Genomic DNA, 9,718 nt, shown 5'->3' on the forward strand with positions numbered 1-9,718 from the left:
GCGTAAATGAAGTTACCACACAAAGTCGGTTAATTAATCTGTCATTTTCCCAAGTAAGTGACTATGGAAATATTGTAACTTTATCTGGAGAGTCTTTAGTATATGTTAAAAAGAGGAAATTAGATTAGATTGTAATAACAATAGGCTGAACATCACATGCAAGTTTCGATGTCGTTTCTAAGCAATTTTAATTTTATCAGAATCGGAAATATGCACATTACTTTTAATTATCCTCTAAGTTAATACTGTTTGTAAGCGCCCTTAAATATTTCTGATCGCTAAAAACTGCTGGCATTCATGATCTAATAAAGCTCCGAGTGCCTCTGCGGTATCATAAAATAGCCATGCTGATCTGACAATTAAATAGGGTTTTCTTGTGCGCAGAAATGATCTCGAATCGGATCGGATGGGACCGAAAGGATCGTAAAAAGGGAGGTTAATGGGTGCAAGAACCTTCGCGGCGGCAGAACTTCTTCGGAAGCTTCCTCGACACCTCCTGGCTTTTCGGTGGTCTCCGCCGCCAGCTGTTCGTCTTCCTTTTTGAGCGACCATTAATTGAGTTTTTATCGATCCGCGGATTATGATCGCAGTAATATATATAGACATACATATACTGGGGATCGATTCATTGGGGAATCGAAGGCGCCGCACTGGTGAAATGGAGCGAATAAATATTTAATTGATGCAGCAGTTAATTAATTGTAACAAGTTCTCTTTTTGTTTCGGCCTCGTTTTGCGGGGCAACAAAACAGGGCAAAAAGTGCGGATAGATATGGGGGAAAAATCAATGGGGGGAATGCAAGTTAAAAATAAGAATAAAAATAGGAGCCAAATCGATGAGGAGCCCCGATCACGAAGTCGGGGTTTGGGGCTGGGTCTGCTTTACACAAAACGGCGTGTTGATGCGAACTGAATGGCCAAGCGCAAGAAAACAACGAGAAAAGACAGCTTTGGGGGGTTAAACCGAACTCTGGTCACTCTATCCCATTAATTTTCCATTGAAAGACACTTTTATGAGAGGTTTTAGCTACGAGTGGTAGGAAAGGCTCTCAGAAATTAGGAAAGCTAGTAAACTGTAGAGGAAATATATGATTTTTATTCCTACATCAATATTAAACTATTTTGCCATTTAAATGTATTAAGATTTAAATTTTGATAGTGATATTGGCATAGGCATAATTTTTCTTAATGTGTGCCAATTAAAATAATAATGTTCCTGGTTTTGTTGTAATACAAATACAAAATGATAAGATTTCAAGTATTTTTCTTTTAATTAACCACCCAATACATATAATACTTGAATTATTTGAAATATACTTTATTTAGGTACCACAAAAACAAAATATATTTTCTGTACACCTCAAAAACATTTCCCCATAGGCTGTCACATTGTGGATGACATATTCGACTTAACCCATTGACGCCTGCTTGCTGGCAAGGCCATTAAAAAAAACCTGGCCAAGAAGGAGAAATAACGAAAGACTTAAGGCACAAACGCGACTGCACGCGTGTGACTGTGTTGGTGTGCCGGTGAGTTGGGGCACTCGTGTCTTGGTGTGTGTTTAGGCCCGGTTTAGAGGAGTGCATTCCGATGCAGCAGGTGTTTAGCATAAGTAATTGATATTCTACACACAATCGGAGAGCCGGAGAGGCAAATTAAACGAAGCAACTGAAAGATGGGTGAAGTTCGAAGTTGGAAGATTGAAGACGGAAAGATGGATAGTTGGTTAGTTGGATAGTTGGATACTCGGATGAACCAATCTTCGGGGTACAAATCTTCGTGGGGAAAATCAGAGAATCGGAGAATCACACACCGAAAACGATTCACGAGATCGGCGAAATGGGGCCTCCCCGGGTCGAGACGATCTGCTCGTGGTCTCATTATTTACGATTATTGGTAATGAATTTGCATAAGGCGAGCGCGCTGGAACTTCACACAAATCAGAAGCTTATTGGCCGCTGTTTAGCCGCGGCCCATTATTATATTGATTATTATTCAGCCGATTGCTTTGGCGCCTCGAAAATCCACATTCGCCCGACGTCTGGCGTCTTTTGTTGTAATTTATGTAAATTTTTCACTTTGCCTTTACATAAACCACGGCAGCGTCAGACACAAGAAATATCGTAACGCCCAAACAAATGCCAGTCAGGTCGGTTAGATAGATCGCTTTGGCTCCGTATTTAGTTGATGGGCGTACGAAAAGGGCGTCGTCTTTTTATAAAAGATTATACTTTATAAAATCGTTACAAAATTAAATAAATGCGAAACTACATTGGAAGCCTTACACATTTTACCTTACTACATTTTAACTACAAAGTAAGTGCCAATGTCAGTCATTTAATTCTCAGTAATAAATAAAAAGCAGCTTAGTAATCAAGTCAAAGGTAAATTGCCATATGCTAAAATACTTGACAGTACTTAAAATGTATGTTCCTTGTTGTTTTCATTACTTTGTCTATTTTTACTATCTAAGATTTATATTTTTTACAATTAAAACCCCTTGTTAGTCTCTAGTGCGCCCCTTTATTTTTAAAGCCCATTCATTGGCGTCGACTATTAACATTTCGCTGGTGCGCCAAATGAAAAATTATGTCCAGCCAGCAAGATCACTTAGAAGAAATATCTATATGAAAACAAGACGTTGGAAAAACCTACGCCCACACGGCACGAAACACGAAATCGACGGTAAAATCGACGGCAAAATCGGAATCGAAATCGAAAACGAAACGAAACGAATCGTATCGAATGTGAAAATAATGTGTCTTTAACCTGGCAAAGATCTGGCATTGGCCAATGGCCATTAGACATTGGACGCTGGACAATTAATGCAAAAGGTCACTCGAAAATCCATCTCGAGTTCTGCGCTCCAGTCGACTCCAGTACAATCCAATCCAATGCAAAGCAGTCCACTTTGCGGCCCCCCCGAACTCATAAAACTCGAGAAACCTGCAAGAAGTCGAGACATGGCCTGCGGCCCACTCTAGAAGACCCGCTCCCCATGATAATGAATCAGGCAAAAAAGAGGTATACATATGGTATGTAAAAAAAAAAGAGTAATATGCATGTGGCGCTGTCAGCTTTTTGTTTGACATGGTCGAGAGTGAGGCAAATGTTTAATTATAACATTGCAAATTGTTTTAATTGCAGCGAAAACAAACCGAATAAAATGATATAAGAGACCTTGCCTTGGGAGCTCGACATTCACTGGACTTTCTACGCCAGTTGCAAATGAGGGAAATGACCCACTTCAAAGTGCTTAACCAACTTTGGAATGTGAAAAAACATTGTCGTACAAAATAAATACTCAAGGAAAAGCTCTGAAATATTCTTTTAAATGTTTGAATTATAAGAAACATATTTCTTAAGTTGCTTCCAAAGCGGTCCCACTTTAGTACTCATTCACAGCGCCCACAAGTAAATTCAATGGAAAAACACATCTAAAAATAGATCATCAAAAAAAGGCTTTTCTTCTTCCGGATGTGGGTGTGGCATCTTAATCATATCCACTTGGAGCACATAGATTAGGCGACCTTTTTAGCCAGAATGTGTGACCTTTTGGCCGCTCTGATTATATCAGAAACCGAAACGGAATCCACATGCGAATCCCTTCTTTTTCCCGGGCAACCGGACAATTTAAAATGATTCGCATTTGTCGTTAAGTGGCCGCCACTAGAAGGCGGAAAAAGGAAACTAAGCCAGCCGGGGAAAAGCTTCCTGACCGGCTTTTCTCACCCACCACATACACATACTTCTTTCCCATTTTCCCCCCATTGTTGTTTTTGATTCCCCAGGCGAATCCGATGAGTCGGCACAAAAAGTAATGCACCCGTGCGATTTTTAGGCATTTTCATTACGAATCCATCTTGGGACCGAAATGAGGACCATCAGTTCTCCTTTGGCCGGCAGGATAAAGGACCCATTCAGAGGTTTTCTTTCAAGGGTCCCAGTCCTATCTGTCTGCTGCTCTTTAGCCAGTGATAAATGCTGTCAGTGTTAAGTACGTGCACTGGAATAAATGTTTCGGAACTTCCTATATTTCTTCAATTTAAGGTACTTTTCAGACCTTTGTATAAATAAATTATAAGTTACAGCATGTTCTAAAGGCACACACTATATTTATAATATTTATTTTTATATTCTATTCACAATGTTAACTCCCTGTCTAGCTAATCTATTATTAATCTACTCCCACGCGTTTTTTAGTACTTAACGAAAACGGTTTAACTTTTGTATAAAGTTCATCAATCAATGCTGGAAATAAACCCTCGTTCTACCTACCCTAGTTACCCCTAAAAATTTTCACCCCCAATTACGCTTTATTTGGTAGCCCCGCACCCGCACCCAAAACCCGAACCGAAACCCATATTATCCTATCTTATTTATAGATATAAACGCGACGTGCGTCCGAAACTGACCTTTGACATGGGGTTTGCCGTTGCCACCCCCGATACAAATTCGCCATACATCCAGAGATTTAGTCACAGTTTCCGATTCCCCGGAATGGGTAACTGTATCAGTTGCATTCATTTTCAGGGTCGTCAATTAGGATATTGGGATATTAGAGCAGGATCTGACCCTTCGAGGCAATTATCCCTGCACAACGGCCCTGCTCTTCTTCTTTGTGCTGCTGAGTGACATATTCTGGCTCTACCCATAGTTCCTAGTGGTCTAAATTGATATGCTAAGTAGTTTCTATTTTCCACTATCGCCTGCCCATTCCCCAGTCTTTTGACATAGATTAGCTACCTGAGTTGGCGTGCCATTGTTATCCATTCTCGTTTCGTTTTCCCTTGCCCAATTTTCTCGTTTTCCCATTTTCCCCCCCCAGCTCCGATTTCCCTCAAATTATCACAGCTTTTTATCAAGCGTCAGGGCGGTCGGCTAATTTACAAATAACGAAACGAGAGCCCGAACCAAATAATAAGAAATAAAATAAAAAACCGACAGACACTTTGCATTTCCGCTGGAAAATCGGAAAATCCTTAGGTGCATTTTTTTTTAGGGAATGGGTAGAAAAGTAGGTGCCCCATCGATAAGAAACCACAACAGCAACAACAATAAACGCAACGACCAAATAAAACTCGTGGGTAATAAATAAAAATTGTTTTTAAACAACTTAATCGAATTTGTGTTTTGTGATTGACTATCTTTCTCTTCCCCATGGTAAGGCGTAGAGGGGTGCTTAAAAAGTTTACTAAAATGGGGAAAATATGATGGGATTGAGAAAAGAAAAGCCGATTTAAAGGGATATAAAATAATATATTTACATTAAAATTTTTTAATCCTTGAATGCTCTTTCTGCAGCTGATATTTTATTACAATGAATAAATACTATAATTAATAAGATTAACTAATAAGTATGATCTAGATATTTACCATAAATATATGAATTATAGCAAAATTATATAAAATTAATATTAAGGAACTTATGATCTCATAATCTTCGTCTTTATGTTTACGTTGTAACTTATATGCTTAAGCTTTTTTGATCTACATATATACCAAAAATATAAGTAATATAGCAAAATTATATAAATTTAAAATTTAAGGAACTGATGATCTCATAATCTTCCCCTTCACATTTACTATATCTCTTGGTGGGTAAAATTTTGCGTGGGTTTCATAATTTCATATATTTCTAAATATCCCCGCCAACTTTAGAGTCCACCCTCGCCGACACGCCGCATATCGCCATCTCGCTTCGTTTTTATGTGCTCGCCTTTTGGCCTTTGACTTTGACATAAAAGAGGCGCCGCTGCAGCCTCTAAAAAAACAGGGGGCGGGGAGGGTGGATTTTTCTGGAGCGGTACCAAATGCGTTTCTGTTGTTTTGTTACAGCAATTTTTATGGGCAAAATGGCCATAAAACTCCGACGCCCTCCACGCATTTCCCCCCATTTGTCGCCTACGCATCGTCCTTGTGTGATCTATTTTGTGGGTGGATATTTTCCCACTAATGGAGTGTTGCTGTTTTCCTTTTTAGCCCTCGCCACGCTTTTTGCATTAAAAATAGAAACCGTGCAGTATTTGCTTGCGAATTCGCTTCGCTTTAAATTTAGCCAATTTTAATGCTTTAAAAGCAAGGGAAAAAAGGGAAGATAAAATAAAACACGATTATTTCGAAAACATATACCACGAATAAAATGAAACATTTTTATTTAGTTGTATACAAAATCAGAAAAAGATCAGTGTAGTTAAATACAAATAGAAAAACCAAGAAAATAATTTGAATATTTTGAAAAACCATAGGCTTTTATTTAATTAAAATAAATTAAAGAAGGCTTATCCCAAGAACGTATATACCCAATCATATAGTTTAGATTAATATGTAAGATGTATGTGTTAATAAATTTCGACTGTCAACAAAATTTATTAAATACCATAAACATCTCTCAAAACCAAGATAATAATTTAAATATTTTTAAAAACCAACGATTTATTTTTAATTAAAAAAAAATAAACAAGGCTTATCCAATCATATATTAATTTCGACTGTCAAAAAAATAAATTAAATACCTAAAAATCATTGTCAAATTTTAATTTAGGTATAAGAAATAAAGAACAATATTTCCAAGATAAAAATAAATATTTTTAGAGCAATGAAGACGTATCTTTTTGCCATTTGCTGACCAGTGTGTAGCTCTTTTTTTATTTTTTGGTCCGTACTGCTGTCTTGTTTCCCATGTTCGGAGCAGTGGAAATTACTCGGGCGCCACAAAAATGCCAAATCAAGTGAAAGTTTTGCCACGGACAAAAACATGACAGCGGTAACAACAACAACAACTACAGCAACTACAACTACAGGAACAACCACAAACAATATTAACAAGCGAACAATTTTACACGTGTCAGTTGGTTGTCCATAGTTTTTGTTATTGCCGCCATATACACCAAATTAGAAATATGCTTATGAACGCAAGGCAAAAATAAAAAACACACATCAAGAAGAAAAACATGAGCGGAGGAAAAAAGACTGGCATTCCAAACAAATGTTTTTCTCTTTTATATTTTTTACATTTTTTCGGTGTTTACAACAGCCGAGGGAAATATTTTTATGGACTGCGTTTGCTAATTTACTTTCCGGAATGTTTGACGGGGCCATTAAGCATCTTTTGAGCTGATTAAAGGGCAGTCTTGGAATGATTTTGGGAATTATTTGCAGGCAAAGAAGAAATGTTTATTAAGGCAAACAGGGAAAAATGATTAATTCACTTAACTAAGACTAGATCTGGGTGGATTGAAAATCATTCGAAAATATTTAAGGAAAAACGTAGGTATTTAAAATTATACGGTGTTTTTATTTGCTTTCTCCTAACTTTTCTTGTCAAAGGAATAGTTTTAATTGAAAACTATTTACTATTTTTGTCTGTATTTAAATTCTAAAACACAATGGTGCCAGCAAAGTCTTTTAAAATCATCTAAATTTAAATTAAATGTAAGCCTACTTAACCCTTTTCTTATGGAGACACAACAAAATCAATCAAGATGCGTTGACGATAGCAAACAAGTCGTTAAAAAACAGCAATTAAAACCCAAATTTAACTCCCAAGAAGAAGAGGCAAGTGCACTTGAGCGTGTTCAGTTTTTATGAATGGATTGCAGGCTCAGATTTACTCAAAAAATAAAAATAAAAAACTACACAGGTAAAGAAGAGCGAGGAACAACAAAGAAGTGTGGGCAGTTGGCTGCCGTTTTTCGCGCAAGCGAATATAAAAAGCGAAAAAAGGCAGAAAAAATCACAGGTAAAAAAAAAGAAGGCTGCGCACGCGCACAGCAGGCGAATGGCATGCGATCAATGAGTGGGAGCGAGAGGGCGTGCGATCGGCTACCGTCTCACTCCCTCACTTTTCACTCCTTGGCCAAAAGTGTAAACTTTGAACTTTACGGAGCGCTATTATGCGAGGTATTTTCCCTCTCGCTCACACAGCTTGTAAACGATACAAATCACACAAAGTAATCAGTGATGACAAGACTACGAGTTCTTAAAATAAATATACTACAACTTCTACAAATACTGAAAATAATATAATAATAATACTGTATTTATTGGTCGTTAATTTGGTATTAATCATATATTATAACTAATCAGTGATGACAAGACTACGAGTTTTTAAAATAAATATACTAAAACTTTTAAAAATACTGAAAATACCAATAATACTGTATTTATTGTATGGTAATTTGGTATTAATATTATTATTATTTTATTAAAATAATATGGTGTAATAGGGAATAAACCCAAACATATCACATCTGACAGTGATCAAAAGTTTTTATAAACGGAACGGCCGGAAGAGATAGAGGTAATAACAATTAAGATTCAAAAGAGGTTTATAAGAATCCCAAAACCTTTCGGATCGTTACGATACAAAGCCAGTTATGACGTGAAACTAGCTACTTTGACATTCTTGGCGGCAACCACAAGTCTGCAAATTGAAGCACTGCAACAACTTCGCTTGGTCCCCCCTTGTGTTTTGTGTTTGGTGTTTTGTGCCTTGTATTTGTATGGCTTGCAGCAAGTATGCGCCCCTATCGGCCAGTTTGTTGCCGCTTCTCCTTTAAAAAGTTTAGTTATCGCATAAACCAGTTGCCCCCTCTCTCTCGCTCCCCCTCCGACCCTCTCGCTCCCCCACTCAGTCTTCCGCTCGGCTGTCCTTGTCTGTCCTTCGAGACCTGGCTTTCATATGCGGACGATTCCAACGTATGAAAAGTGATTTCTTTGCATAAAATTGCGCCCGTCCGAGATGCACTCATAGAAATTATCAAGATTATGATATAAATGTTATACATAAAATTAAAAAAAAAAGGTAGAAATATATCTTAAGTTTAATAACACCTTTATATGGTTTAAAAATCTATAATGGCTTATGAAATAAATATTACCAAATTAAATTTGAAACATTTTTAGATTATCATTGAGATATATATACTATACTACTATACTACTTTGCATTATATCAATATATCAATAAATAATATTCAAAATCCAATGGGTATGGGTAGGAAATGGGTTTAAATGGTTGAAAAAAAGGGTATATTGAGTAGTGTGGAATAATTGGTAGGCTGTTGTATTTATGGTTGTAGGCACTCAGAGTAACTTAAAAGCCAATACAAATCCTTGGTATAAAATGGGAATAGAATTTTTGTTTTCTAAAATTGTGTCCTTCGATGCCTTCTTTTTCGCTCAGTGCATGGAAGCGATCCCGATTGTGGGGACCTGAACTCGAACCCGAGTCGCTCGCCTGATGATGATTGGGTATAATGGGTTTTATGGAGCAGCTGCTGCTGCTGTTGCTTCTGATGTTGCGGATGATGCTGCATCAGCCCCCTGCCCCCCTGACCCCCTGCCCCGAGAACCCCTCTCAAATGAGCCGCCCCTGCCCAAGTGGCCAAGTCCCCTCCAGAAACCGACTTGTTGGGCTGCTCAAGTTTTGTGGCTCACACCTGTGGCCAAGACCAAGAGAGCCGGGCTGACATTTTGAAATATTGCCATTGATTTCCAGGGGAAGAAAGAACCCCAAGCGAAGTGATACAGATTCTAGGCCCGGTTCGCCCGATATTCCGTACCATTCTTCCCATGGCAAATCCATATTGCCCTCAACTGTTTGCCCACACAATTAGCAAGAACCACAGAAATTACGGAAGACAAAAACATTTCCAATTTTTGGGTCACAAGCAATTGGAATCGCCTCGCATAGATAATTTCCAGCAGTCAAAT

This window comes from Drosophila suzukii, chromosome X (assembly GCF_043229965.1).
Source record: "Drosophila suzukii chromosome X, CBGP_Dsuzu_IsoJpt1.0, whole genome shotgun sequence".
NCBI lineage: Eukaryota > Metazoa > Arthropoda > Insecta > Diptera > Drosophilidae > Drosophila > Drosophila suzukii.